This window comes from Pleuronectes platessa, chromosome 2 (assembly GCF_947347685.1).
Source record: "Pleuronectes platessa chromosome 2, fPlePla1.1, whole genome shotgun sequence".
Lineage (NCBI taxonomy): Eukaryota > Metazoa > Chordata > Actinopteri > Pleuronectiformes > Pleuronectidae > Pleuronectes > Pleuronectes platessa.
Window position 1 is genome coordinate 22,224,960 of NC_070627.1, and position 14,353 is coordinate 22,239,312.

The 14,353-nt window shown below is 40.4% G+C and overlaps 1 non-coding gene across 1 annotated transcript; it reads left to right on the forward strand.

Moving 5' to 3' along the window:
• Positions 1 to 457: 457 nt before the first annotated feature.
• On the forward strand, positions 458 to 530 carry trnaf-gaa (transfer RNA phenylalanine (anticodon GAA)). The gene has a single exon. It is a non-coding gene; the product is annotated as a tRNA-Phe (tRNA).
• The last annotated feature ends 13,823 nt before the right edge of the window (positions 531 to 14,353 follow it).

Below are 14,353 nucleotides of genomic sequence, written 5' to 3' on the forward strand. Positions count from 1 at the left end.
CCAGCAGCACTTAAAACCAAGAGAGAACAATCAGGCCGCTGCTACTGCTCGTTTTCAGGATCTTTACATTTAAATAAAACATTAAACAAATGTTTGCTTACAGAAATTGAAGAAAATAAACTGGAATCATGGTGTAATCCACATTAACATCAAAATATATTGAGTTCATCTCAAACAGACTGTTGTAATAATAATTTGGCCGCAATACTGAGACTAAAACCTGACACTAAAAGCTTAGAGCGCCCTCTAATGTTAGCCCTAGTTACTCGTAATTTATGCTCCAGGTATTAGTCATCGAGGACGAAATATCTGATCCAAGTATCTGATGCTATCACTGAGGGGTTCATTAAGAACATTTAAGAAAAGTATGGAAAAACACATGCCTACACCATATCTGATGTAAGAAGGCCCTCTGGTGGGTAAATTAACAAATGCGGGGTTGGACACATTGCTACACGCCGAAATAGCTCAGTTGGGAGAGCGTTAGACTGAAGATCTAAAGGTCCCTGGTTCGATCCCGGGTTTCGGCAGCGTCGTTTTAATTTTTTAACTAGAATGATGATGGATATTTCCACCATAGCTAGATAATCATACACAAGGCTTTAGTTCTTAAAGTCCAACTATAAAACTATGGAGGACCATACATGACTTAAGTAAAAATAAATAAATAAATAAATGTATAAATAAATACAGAAATAAATAAATAAATGAATAAATAAAAATGGAAATAAATAAATAAATACAGAAATAAATAAATAAATATGTTAATACCAAGAGAAATGTCAAAATAAATGTCTTAAATATATTTGCACATTTATTTATTCCCTGATACATTTCCTTTTCATTTGCAGTGTCCTTATGCTAATGAGAAAGGCGGGCCTAGCCGCAGTCTCATGCAGGATTGGTCACAGGAGTGTAATGATCCAGCCCTACTACTTCTGCCTCTCAATGCTGGTGTCCAGTAGCTGTTTGCAGCGTTGAGCCAGTTCACACTTAAAATGAACTAGTTCAAGTTCAGAGGGTTAGTTAAGGTTATTTTTTATTGGGATGATTTAGCTGTCAGTAGTCCTGACTGTGAGCATCACGTCCCGTGTTGTACTGAGCACAAGGAGCGAGCCGAGAGGAGAAGGAGGAAACAGAAACTCCAGCTCAGTACAAACCACCTGCAGCCTCTGCTCTGATCATGAAGCCGCTGATCTCTGAGCAGATGTGACCAGAGAAACTCTGTGTTTCCACTGTTCCACAGAGTCACTAACTGGCTGTTTCATGGTGAAGAGCTCAAGTCTCAGTCACTGCCCGTGTCTCTGAGCGAGTGTGTGGAGCAGCGCAGGGGCTGTGTGTGTGTGTAGCTCAGTTGACCAATCCTGCTCGATACTGAGGTTAGGCCCGCCTTTCTCATTAGCATAAGGACACTGAAATGTGGAAATAAATAAATGTGGAAATAAATAAAAGTTGGAATAAAAGTGGAAATAAATAAATAAATGTGGAAATAAGTTTAAGACATTGATTTATTTAATTCTGCATTTATTTCCACATTTATTTATTTATTTCCACATTTATTCCAACTTTTATTTTTCGATTTCAGTGTCCTTATGCTAATGAGAAAGGCGGGCCTAACCTCAGTCTCGAGCAGGATTGGTCAACTGAGCTACACACACACACAGCCCCTGCGCTGCTCCACACACTCGCTCAGAGACACGGGCAGTGACTGAGACTTGAGCTCTTCACCATGAAACAGCCAGTTAGTGACTCTGTGGAACAGTGGAAACACAGAGTTTCTCTGGTCACATCTGCTCAGAGATCAGCGGCTTCATGATCAGAGCAGAGGCTGCAGGTGGTTTGTACTGAGCTGGAGTTTCTGTTTCCTCCTTCTCCTCTCGGCTCGCTCCTTGTGCTCAGTACAACACGGGACGTGATGCTCACAGTCAGGACTACTGACAGCTAAATCATCCCAATAAAAAATAACCTTAACTAACCCTCTGAACTTGAACTAGTTCATTTTAAGTGTGAACTGGCTCAACGCTGCAAACAGCTACTGGACACCAGCATTGAGAGGCAGAAGTAGTAGGGCTGGATCATTACACTCCTGTGACCAATCCTGCATGAGACTGCGGCTAGGCCCGCCTTTCTCATTAGCATAAGGACACTGCAAATGAAAAGGAAATGTATCAGGGAATAAATAAATGTGCAAATATATTTAAGACATTTATTTTGACATTTCTCTTGGTATTAACATATTTATTTATTTATTTCTGTATTTATTTATTTATTTCCATTTTTATTTATTCATTTATTTATTTATTTCTGTATTTATTTATACATTTATTTATTTATTTATTTTTACTTAAGTCATGTATGGTCCTCCATATAAAACAGGGCAAATAAACAAATCAACTAACTATAAATACCTTACTCAGCGAAATCATTAACTGGTCACAGTTATTGGTCTATTGATATCAGCAAAGCTGCACAATAAATATATTTTGAAAATATTTCTTTATTCATTGAATGGCTGTATAGATGGCATTTCAGGGGCCAATCAGATTTCAGCTGGGGCCAGTGCCCTGTAATTTCTTTAGGACCTAAAATGTTGTAACTTCCTTTGAACCTTCCTCGCTCTGAGGCCATCACTCCACCAACTTCAGTGGAAATCAGTAGAGTCCTTTTTGTGTGAATTCCTGCCAACAATTATACCAACAAACAAACATAGGTGAAACATAATCTCCTCTGTGTAGGTTATAAAAAAACATCCGACTGGTGCCATAGGCATTATGTAAAAGACATTGAGGTTTAAGACTGAGAAATTACAGGTGATATTTGCTGTTGAAACAAAAATAAAACTTTTACACTCTATGGTTCTCCTTGTAGCTCGACTATGCTCACAATTAATATTGCTCAAATCATTCAAATTGGGCATTGAATAATACAAAACACCCACAGGAAAAACAAAATGTGCAGGCATCTTCTTCCACACTGTGAAAAGCAATTTGTTCAAAGACAAGAGCAAGACAGATTGGGATCAACACAACTTTAATAGAAAGAGTAAAGAGAATCAAGCTGTGAGGACACATGCAGAATCACTCTTACTGCCTGGCCGCTCTCTAACCAGCATCCTTTCACCAACATTATGAGCTGATCATAGGATGCCTTGGAACAGTTCATGTGAGGTTTTTGCAGAAAGCGATTTCTGCAGGGAAAGATGCAGTAAGCGAAAATTCTCTAAGGCTGGGGCTCGGAGAAAAACTCCTGATTCATCTCTGGTCAAATCTGACCTCATGTTCAGAACTGGAGGTCGATTGGATACAACTCCATGGGTCTGCTGGTGGTGAGTAACCTCAAATCTGAAGATCTTGACATGGTACCGAGATGTGTCTGTTGACAGTCAGATCTCAGTGTCTGAAAGAAAATCCAACACAAGGAGCCTGTGTGGGTTTGATTGTTGGTCATGTATCACAACCATGAACCCATTGGGTTGTTTCTGCACAAGGAGAAGATCCTCTGGGCTTTGTTTGCGTTCTTTGGATTGTTTATGGTCCTCTATTGATTTTTATAACAGCAAAGTACTTTTAATGCTGAATGGCAAAGAAAGGACATGTAGTGCTGTAAAGAGGCAGGAAACCCTGCTGTGAGGCAAACATTACAATGATGTATTGACTGAAGGGATACTGAGCAGACCGGGTGCTGATGTGAGCACGCAGTCCTCTTCCAAACAACCCTATATTGCTGGCATGCATGTACACTGTAAAAAATGTTGAAGTGTTGGAATCCCACCAGCTCAGATTTCTTTACAGTGAATAAAAAAAAATATACTTCAGAACCTGATTTGGATCTCTGCTTGTGCTCTCGGTTCAACATCTATTACAAATGCTGTGCCTGTAATGGCTTCAGCCCCGTGGCTGACCTCCTCAGTTGTGGTCTCCCTGCTCACTCGCTGTCTGGCAAAAACGTGTGTGAAAGATCTGTTTCAGAGTTCATCTTCATTTTCAGCTCTAAATAAGTTTGGCTACTGTTGTAACACATCTAAAGCCGTTTAAAACATCTGCATCTAATCCTGTGAAATTGTCAACCTGTAGCTGTGCGTAATCACTGTGTCCCTATATCTAGTATCTCAGCAATTTAACAAATTACTCTTTATAAACCCTAAATCATAACCTCTGTATTCTCTATCTTTTAATTGTTGCATCTGTATGATAACCTTTATTTACTGTCTCTCTGTAAGTGCATGGTTATTATTTTTCGGATCAAATTTATAAGACGTTTCTCTATATAGTGTACACAGCAGTTTAGTGCACTTCAGAGTGGCACAGGAGGGTCAGGAGTAGTGAATCTCCCCATTCACAAGAGATCAGTTATCTCAATCTCAACGTGTTGTTTTTTTTTTGGGGGGGGGGGGGGGGGGGGGGGGGTTGAGTATTATTTGATTTAGAATCCTTAATTATCTGTGAAGTCTCCATCAGTTTAATCCTGGAATTGAGCTGGTTCATGAGACTTAATGGTGAGATATAATTATCATTATGATGATAAAATGACAGTGTATTTAAATGCAAAGCCACCTGTTACTTCTTGAGAACCTTTTCCAGCATAAACACTGACCGTGGAGCAATAGACCTCATGGGGACCAGAGCACAAACCAAATAAAGGTCAGACTTGTGGTTAGGTGGAGGTTACGGTTATGCAGTGATAGTGCTATCAGTTTACTACACCACATTGTAACTTGAGTGTATTCACAACGAAGCTATTTCCTCCTAAGCCACTTTTAGATTAATAGGGCAAAAGGGCCCAAGTATCTGATGCTATCAGTGAGGGGTTCATTAAGAACATTTAAGAAAAGTATGGAAAAACAAATGCCTACACCACATCTGATGTTAGAAGGCCCTCTGGTGGGTAAATTAAGAAATGCGGAGTTGGACATGTTGATACACGCCGAAATAGCTCAGTTGGGAGAGCGTTAGTGTTGTGACTTGCTGAGACGCTACGAGCCGAGATCTCTTTACTTCACTGCCCGCACATTAAAGTTGTCCAGCGACGGTTGAAGGAGCGTTATAGCTTCAACATGGCGCAGAGGAAGAAGAAGCTGACGAAGAAGAGGAGAGACCCGTTCAATAAAGACACGGAGGCGGACTCTGACTGTACATCGTGTCCACTGACTTCAAACAGCGCTGCAAACGTTTTGCCTGCCATATTAGTGCCAGTGATTTCCCCCGAAGGACACATTTCCACCTGGTGGTTTGACCAAATTCAAACTGTTGTTGTAAAAACTCTTTAAAGCGACACATTTACCGATATGAAACAGGCATTATCGTTCCTTATTAGCATGAATGCTACTAGCCCCCAGTATACCCCAGCACCCCCCCGTAGATAGATCAAAATTGATGTAGATAAATAGATGTGCTTTATTTTTGTAACACACAGTTTCAGAAACTTCTTGGTGGATTTTTCACTCAAACCGTTAAGTTTTAATTTAATGTATATCTAAATTAAACTTTGTGTACATTAAAAATTATTAAGCATTTTCTGCATTTTTTGGAACGTTATCACTCAGGCTTTGTTCCTTTGAGGAATGTCACTGAAGGTCACCAAAGCAACAGCCATATACCTTTGAAGTCTGTCGCTACTTAAGCGTCAGTTTTCACTCAGTTTTCAGTCAGTTCTCTTCGGAATACTTGGCTGGTTGCACCTGAACTCTTTTCTTGCTCCTGAACTCTGTTCTTGCACCTGAACTCTGTTCTTGCTCCTGAACTCTGTTCTTGCACCTGAACTCTGTTCTTGCTCCTGAACTTGTTTCTTTGGATTTGCCTTGAAGAGAACTACGATTGATTTGAATCAACATGATCCCAACACAAAAGAAAAGCTTGGAATTAACTTCCAAGCCAGCTCCTCTTGTTCTGGGAGAGAAGAAGCCATGGCACCCATCTCCATCCGAGCCCGTGGTCTTTCTCGGCGCTGCCTCCTACGAGTCCGTCAGCTGCGTCACTGCAAACTTTCAAGCCTTCGTGACGGATCTGAGTCACGAGGAGTTGGATGTTGAGGAGAGCCTGCAGGAAATGGTTGAGCTCATTTTCAAGAGGGCCGTGCAGAAACCAGAATCTGCTGCAGTCTTCGCGGAGCTGTGTCAACACCTCTCAGTAAGTGATGCATCTATGACTGGAAGCTACCTTATCCTGTTTCTTACTTAGTTGGGCAGCTTGTATTTTTATGCAGGTTGTAACCTTAATTTAACACACTGATCACTATGTATGTATGTGAGTTACATTAGTGTTAATATTTCTTTATGGTTTTCTCCTCTTCAGGTGGAGTTCCAATCCTTGTCCGACTGGTCAGCCAGCGTCTCCTTCAGGTCTCTGCTGGTTAAACACTGCCAGGCAGAGTTCAGGAAGAGCTTGGACAAGGAGGGCGTTTATCAAAAGAGTGGGTCCTGCCTGGAGCCAGTCCAGGACGTGAGGATCATCGACCGGCTGAGGGAAGAGCAACAGACCGCCAAACCTTCCGGTCGGTTCCTCAATATGCTGAGGTTTATTGGGGAGCTGTTCCTCTCCAAGGTGCTGGCAGAGAAATCCATGCACTGCTGCATCAGGAGGCTGCTGCAGAAAGGAGACGGGCCGTCTCTTGAGGGCCTCTGTCAGCTCCTCCAGATGATCCAGCAGGACCTGGAGGTGATGACGTCAAAGGAAGTGATGGACATCTACTATAACCAGCTGGACCATATGGCAGAGAAAGGGAAGAGGGCACCAAGGCTCTCCCTTTTGTTGAAGGAAACAGTGGATGCCAGGAAGATGGCATACTCCGACCCCCACTAAGTTTTTAATGAAAACTCATGTGGGAAATACAACTTATACACGTATACAACTTATACAGTGATATTTGTAAATGGACAGGAACCCCGCACTGCAACCCCTGCTCCTACTCTGTATAATTTGCACTGGGTGACATCATGTCTGTACTCTGTTTGGGGTTTGTACTATGTTGTCGACTAATGAATAAAATGTTTTTATGTCTGGCATGCAGCATTTCAATTAAAACACATGTGGGAAATACAACTTATACATTTCCCTTTTCCCAATAATCAATGAAAAGCACAGATGCCTGGAGAGTTGCTGGGACAACATTTGACAAAAGTACTTATCCTGAACTGAACATCAAATCCAAATGAGAATTCAGTAAAAAAAAACATAATTGATCTTATATTTTATCTCCTAACAGCTGGTTGTGTAACACTACTTTCACTTCAAGCAGTGAGGATAATCAATATAAGAGAGTGATATTTATGAATGGACAAAAAGCTTGTCTTTATTATATCATCAGCAAGAGCATGATATTATTTGACAAGGACAGACAAACTGAAGCTTTGTGTTGAGTAACACTATTTTCAACCAATCCTTTAGATATTTCAGTGCATGTGTAATAAATACGGCATCCGAGGTCAGACTCCTAGAATTAACTAGTTTGAACCTAATCTTAAATCAACTTCAACCAAAAGATTTGTGTGTATTTATTTATTATTTAATAAATTATTTCCAGGAGGAAACATTTTGAACAATAATAACATTAGCAGTAGTACACTTAAATGCCACTAGATGGAGTGATAGCGTTTCAGCCAACTCAAGTGAACAGTGAAGAGCCTGAGGAGACTGTAAACAATGTGAATAGTTTTAAAGGCAAACTCAAAATCTACCTTTGTATTCGGGCTATTGATTTAAACATCTTAGATGTTTTAGACATATATCATTTTTTCTAAAATATTTATTCATCCAAATTATTTACTTACCTTTATAGTATTTTATCTTTATCATTTTATCCTTACTTGCCCTTTTTTTTTTATCATTTCAGAATTATGAGCTTTCTGACAGTTTTTAATGTGCGTGGATAGGGATAGGTGGAGGGGGGGGGGGGGGGTGGGTGTTATTTGTATTGCTTTAATTCTGTAAATCAATTTGTGTTGCATTATTTATGTGAAAAGTGATTTGCAATACATTTTGAATGTTTGAAGATTATTGTTGTTAAAAGAATGACTCAATTCCAGGCATATTTCATAACAGTAGTTAATACAGAGTATTACAAAGCCACCGACTGCACGGCTGTAGTTGAAGATGAAACATTTGCCTAATATAAAATGAGTTAAGAACTGTTGAAGAACTGCAGCAACTGAGAGAAAACTAAAACTAAAAAGTAGCTACCAACTTTGTAGTGTATTGAGGAGGTGGCATAGAGAAGAACTAGTGTGTAGAGTTGGGTCCATTGAGTTTCAGTCAGGTCCAGTTGAAAACGTTTGGCACAAATTCAGTTATTATGTAACCGATGTGTTACATACTGTATTTAGGTCACAGCAGACCTCGGATCATGCATGGGGAGCCTCAGCAGGACTGCAGCTGGTTTACAGGACCTCCTATGATACGTTTGGAGATTCTGGGCTCAGATGTCCTAACCTGTCTGGCGGCCAGCCCAGGCCTGAGGAGGCAAGACAGCTTCGGTACAAAGAGGCCACAGGGCACCAAACAGGGATTTGCGTCATTCGCATTGAAACCTGAATGAATGGCCAGCCGGATCTCTCTGGTGATGTGCTAATCAGTAGACCAATGATAATGAACAGACAGAAAGTAGTTCAGAGAACTAATGATGCAGGGGATTGAATGGAGGGGATAGAAAAGGTGCAATATGTTCTCGTGCTGCAGGGAAACTTTGAGTGTGTGCGTATATGTGTGTTTGCAGTATCCGCGGACTCATGCTCCCCAAGAAAAGCCAACAATAAGAAAAAGAATAAAACACAGGTTCCTTTTTAGGAGCAAAATTATTATTACAGTGGCCAAAGAAACAGGCAAGAGCCGGAAAAAACAGGATCTAGATAAACGCTAGAACTGCATCTACCAACAATAATAGTAATCACAGTTGGATTTTCAAAGCTGCGGGAGTCTCACATACATCAATAGCGTCTTTCCTTTGTTGCTTTTTTTTATTGGAAAAGAGCCAAAATAATGTTGCTGCAGCTGCGATTCTGTCAATCATACTGAGGGGACTTAGAGGTGTTATTTAAGAGTTGTAAAAAGGTTTATTGGTGAATGTGTTGGACGTCATGTTCATTTGAGAAAATGTTTGAATGTGCCTGGTCTTCCAAAAGATGCTTGGCAACTTTAAGATTAGTTATTTATGAATATTTGTTATGCCTCTGTGCTGTTTTTGGATTGTACTTCCATTTGTCTCTCCCATTTGTGTAAAGAATATCTCTAAAATGCCGCTGTTTTACAGTTTGGTAGTCGAAGGTCATATGTTAATGTCACGGTGACATCACAAAACCCTTTATTTTGCCTTTTGAATGCATTCCGAAGAGAATCTTTAAAAATTTGCCACAAATTTAGACACATAGATTAATGACATAATTTGAGTGGTCAAAGGTCAAGGTCACATTTGCCCCATAAAAAATGTTTTTGACCTATTGATCATAATATCTCATTTCTACTCAGTTGTCACAATGGAATCAAGCATTAACTGATACTATTTCAGTGGTCAAAGGTCAGGGTGACCTCATTTTGTATGTAGAGTGAAACTGCACAGGTTTGATGGAGCCATAGAACCACAGGGTGGGAAATCTAATCTTCTTTTAATTCTCTAATACAGCATTGCATGTTTTCAAACTATGTGAATGTGTTTGTTTAAAAACGTGTTTACAGCTGTATGGGTGTGCTAAGATCTATTGGTATGTAGTATCCAGTGCTGTCCATTATGTAAGATGTCTCTGTCACTCTCCCTTTTCAGTTTGGTTTGCACTCTGTGTTTTCACCGCCGCACTTTGGTCTCCTGGTGGCTTTTGTTGTTGCTGCTCTTGGAGAGTTACATAGAATTCCTGAAGGGGCCAGTCAGGCACTAAAACGATTCACTTTGCAAGAACACCCGCAGGTGGAGATCAGTCCAGACAATCGAGTGGATGAATGGGAGCGGGAGCTCTAATTAATCAAAACTCTGCTCACATTACATTTCCAAGCAGCTTCCATGGAAGTCTGAGAAAAGTTTGGATTCACTTGATGTCCTTTGTTACTGAAGCAGCGGCTTTAACCGTTCTGTTCTGTTTGCATTTACAGGTTTCCTTCCAAGTGGCAGAACGGTTGATGAAACACTGCCAGGCCATATGGAGCCTTGCCTTAACCTGAATATTCATCATAGAGTAGAAAGACAATTTTGTCAGTTAATTATTTGGAGTGGTACAGACTGATGGTAAGATCAGTACTGCTTTAGTCAGCTGCGTGACAGACCCAACTTCCCATAAAACCTCACTAACTCCCTTCAAACAGCTGCAGAGTGAGAGGGATTCAAACAGTAAAGTTTAGGATCATAAAACCAAAACAATGAGCTGAAAGACACTGAGATGTCTCTATAGGTAGGTGAAATTCCAAACTGAAGTGGCTCATTGAAGTGACATAAAATAATTGGATCTACTGTTAACATTTAATGTAGGTTAGAGCAGGTTATGTTTTCTTTGCTGTTTGTCTGTCTGTTTGTTGGATTATGCTAAATCTACTGAAGCGAGGGGCTGATCGAGGACATTTTTTTGTCACTTTCTTTACAAATGTAGGGATTTCTTTGTGATACAGGTTGTTTTTTTGATATGTCCACAGTTTCCCCAAGGCTTAGGCCTCACTCTCTCTCACTTAAATGACTTACTTGAGGGAGCCGTCATCAATGTTATTTCCTTTATAGCCTTTTCTGCTTTGACGTGTCAAAATGTCTGCTGTAGGAACACCTCTCTGCATCTTTTCAAGCAGTGTTGTACTGTCCACACACACGTTTCTTTACACAAGTGGATGCCTCTGCCGTCGTCACCAGGTTGTCAATATGTTAATGAATGGGTTCAGTTGTTGACACTAGAATAGGAAAAGGTTACATGCCTCACGTAGCGTGCAAATGAATGTGGCTCTACGTGTTTCTGTGGTCACAGGGAACAATAGTAATTAATATTTATTAACTGTTGCATAACTCAATGAAGTGCGTCCCTAAACCGGAGGGATCTGGCCGACTGGCTGATTTTCTGAGATGGTCTTGTTGAGGAGCTCTTGTGACATAACCCCACTATGATGCATGTGCAAGTGGGACAAGGAAAGGTTGTCTGAGGGAACACAGTACCAACTCTCTTTTGTCCTTTGAGAAAAAAAAGGAAGCATTGTCTTCTCAGACTGACTGAGTAGAAAGTAGTGAACCCACTCATAGTTTCTTGAATAAGCTCCAAGGACAGTGGGTAGGGAGGCCTGTGTCTCTGTGAATTGTTCTGAGTAGATGGTCGTTCAGATTGGTGTTGTTCTTTCTCTGCCCTTCAGTGACCTTTATAAATGCCTGGGCGATAATCTACGGCATAAACACCAAGATGCGATTGAAAGACATTTGTCTGATCTCTTCACACAGACATAATGCTTGATTTTGAGTGTTGCTGTAATAAAAGTGAGAAAATCAGTTCAAGTATTGTCAAATTCTTTGTTCATGCTGTGGTATAATGATCCTGCACGTAAAAGCACCTCTCATGGGACTTAATCAAAAGGCATGAACAAGGAAATGATTGTTAGAATAACAGTAAGCCGTAAAATAGATAGATAGATAGATGTACTTCCCAAAATAAAATCTTTTTTTTCTAGATTTTGTAAATCCTGTTCTCTGTGTCTACCTCTCAGTGCAGATCTAGAGGGTCACATGAAGGGTCTGTGCGGTTGGCTGACCCCCTGCTTTGCATGCCCCGAGCTCGATGAAGATCTCTATATCATTCACCACAGATTGACAGTACCAAATGCTCCAGTCCAGTATACGTGCTCCATCTGTGAACCCGCGGAGACGGAGAGCCCACATGCGTCACAATCACCAGTTCTTGTGCTTCTACATTTCATATAGTTCCCCCCTTAAGTCACGGATGTCACAGGGGCCAATGCCTGAGGTTATGGTAGTTGCCTAATGCACCATGTGATTCCCATGCTGGTTATCTCCTCAACCTCTGTGCTGTCAACATGATTTATTGTCAGTGCATATTTGAGTGTGTGTGTTTTTTCCCACTTGAGTGGTGCATCTGTGTTTTTCCCACCATCTGTCAAGGCCTTAATGAATGATAAAAAGTTAAAATAGAAGCAAAGTAATATAGGAAAGAAAGTAAGATGACAAGTAATGACTGGAGGGTTGGATCTCCTCCCCACACACACACTCACACATACTCACACACTGGAAAACCTGCTGGCAGGATTGAGTGTCCCTCTGAAGCATGCGTCTATTGATAACTGTCTAGATCCTGGCCTCTTGTTTACCCCCGCTCTATCTCTGCAGACGCACGTTCATGGCCTGTCATGTAACAGGGCTTCTCAGCCATAGTAGAAGATGTGACAACATCATTGAACTAGAAGAAAAAGCAGTTCTTTCAATTCCTCATAAAAGATGTGACCACACAGCAGTTTTTAAGCAGTGATTATTTATATGTCTGTATGCTGCAGTGGGTGAAGTAGAGAAATACTTACAAGTAGCAACAACACATTGAAGAGAGAGAGCACAAGAGCAACACACTGGTCGAGGAGTGTATCAAGAACAGGTGCTCAATAATTAAAATGTCAATTATAACCATAATTACCGTAGCATGCTGCTTTGCAAACTTAACAAGGTTTTAAGAAATGGGATTGGCGCAAACGTGATTTAACTCAGAGCCTTCGTCAGGCATGAAAAACAAATAGCTGCTTACGTGCAAATCTCGGTGAAAGAAGGTGTGTAGGTATGTGGGTGATTATCAACAATGTATCAATAGAGACGTCCGCATTCACATCTGTACATAATCATTGTTAAACGGAAGTAGATTTTTAAATACTGAAAAGGGTTCGGTTGGAACTGGCTGGTTTTCATACTATCAGGGAGTTTTAAGTACAGATATGCAGCATGTTGTGCCATATGTAGTAAGTCCCAGTGGAGTAAAGTGTTCAAACTCCCCTCATGTAGAATCACAAACTCTAACACCGACTTGTTATTTCATTGTTCATTTGTATCTACGTATTTAGATCTACGGGTAAGGAGAACGCCTACTGATGATGAGTAGAACCAGGTGAAATAAAATCAAGTAATACAATCAAACTACTCACTTTGAGAAGTGGTACTAAAATGCAATAGCTTCTGTAAATGCATTTAATCAAGTTCCACCCGATCAAGTCTCTGTTACCATCAAGGCAAAGCTGGCAACTGTCCAGTTTGCCCAGACCCACAGGGCCCTCAATAGCTGCATGGTGTGAGAATTCAATATTTTAGCTGTTGTGTGGGTTTGACTGTACTATTTTCAATAAAGGCAGGAGGGGGGGCCTTGAGCAGGTTGGGCCAGATATAAGGCCTTTATACAAATGATTTATAAATAACCCTTGCTGAATAGTGTTAATAATGAATCTTATAATTGTTCTGAATTCTAACTTTTGGTATTAAACAATGGTTTAATACCAAAAGTCCCTTAGATTCATTCACATCACATATATTTCATGCAGCTGTCTGATAAGTTCTGGAGGTCGGACAGAGTGACTTTGTTGACATTGTTTTGTTTCGTGGTTTTGGTTTCGAGGATCCTAATGTTTACATCAACAGGATATTGTTTGGATATAGGCAGGAACATCATATTCATTTCTCCAATGGCCCAAATGGCATCAGCTGTGTCAAGGCCTTTCATAAAGAGAACATTTTGCTTAGCAACTATCAGAGAAGTAGTAGCGTCACGGAGAGCGGCTTCTTGTCACTTCCTGGATTCCTTGACAAGAGGCGGGGGACTACAGCTGTGGACCAATAAGGGAGAACCCAATTGATTTGTGGTGACTCCCCTTCAATCTTTCATAACCAATCATATTAAATCTACTGTTATAATTATATCAAACCCCTTCTGTTCGGGGCCATTATTAACTACCTATTGCTAACTGATTTGGCCTAGGCTGTGATAATTGTCCATAGCTATGTTGTTCAACTTTCATTGCATCTCAATAAATACTTAAATTGTACCAGTCCGGCTCATATCTTATTTAGGATAAACCAACACGCCTGACAATGGTTACTACATTTAACCTCCTGCTAATCTTACTACTACTTTAACTCAGGTCTGGTCTAAACAATGCATTTATGTACATATTTTATAATATTTGAAAGTATGATGTGCCCTGCACCCACTACATGCATGTGGCCCCAGTCTTTATGTAAAATCTATTTTAAAGACCTGAACTGTTTTTGTGATAGATAGATAGATAGATAGATAGATGTACTTTCTTGATCCCAAATTGGGAAATTATTTTGTTTCAGCACCATTTCTAGGGCATTTCACATAGAGTGACAAGACAGTAAAGGGCCCTTCGCTGTTGTTGGAGGTTTCTTCTTCTAGGATTCC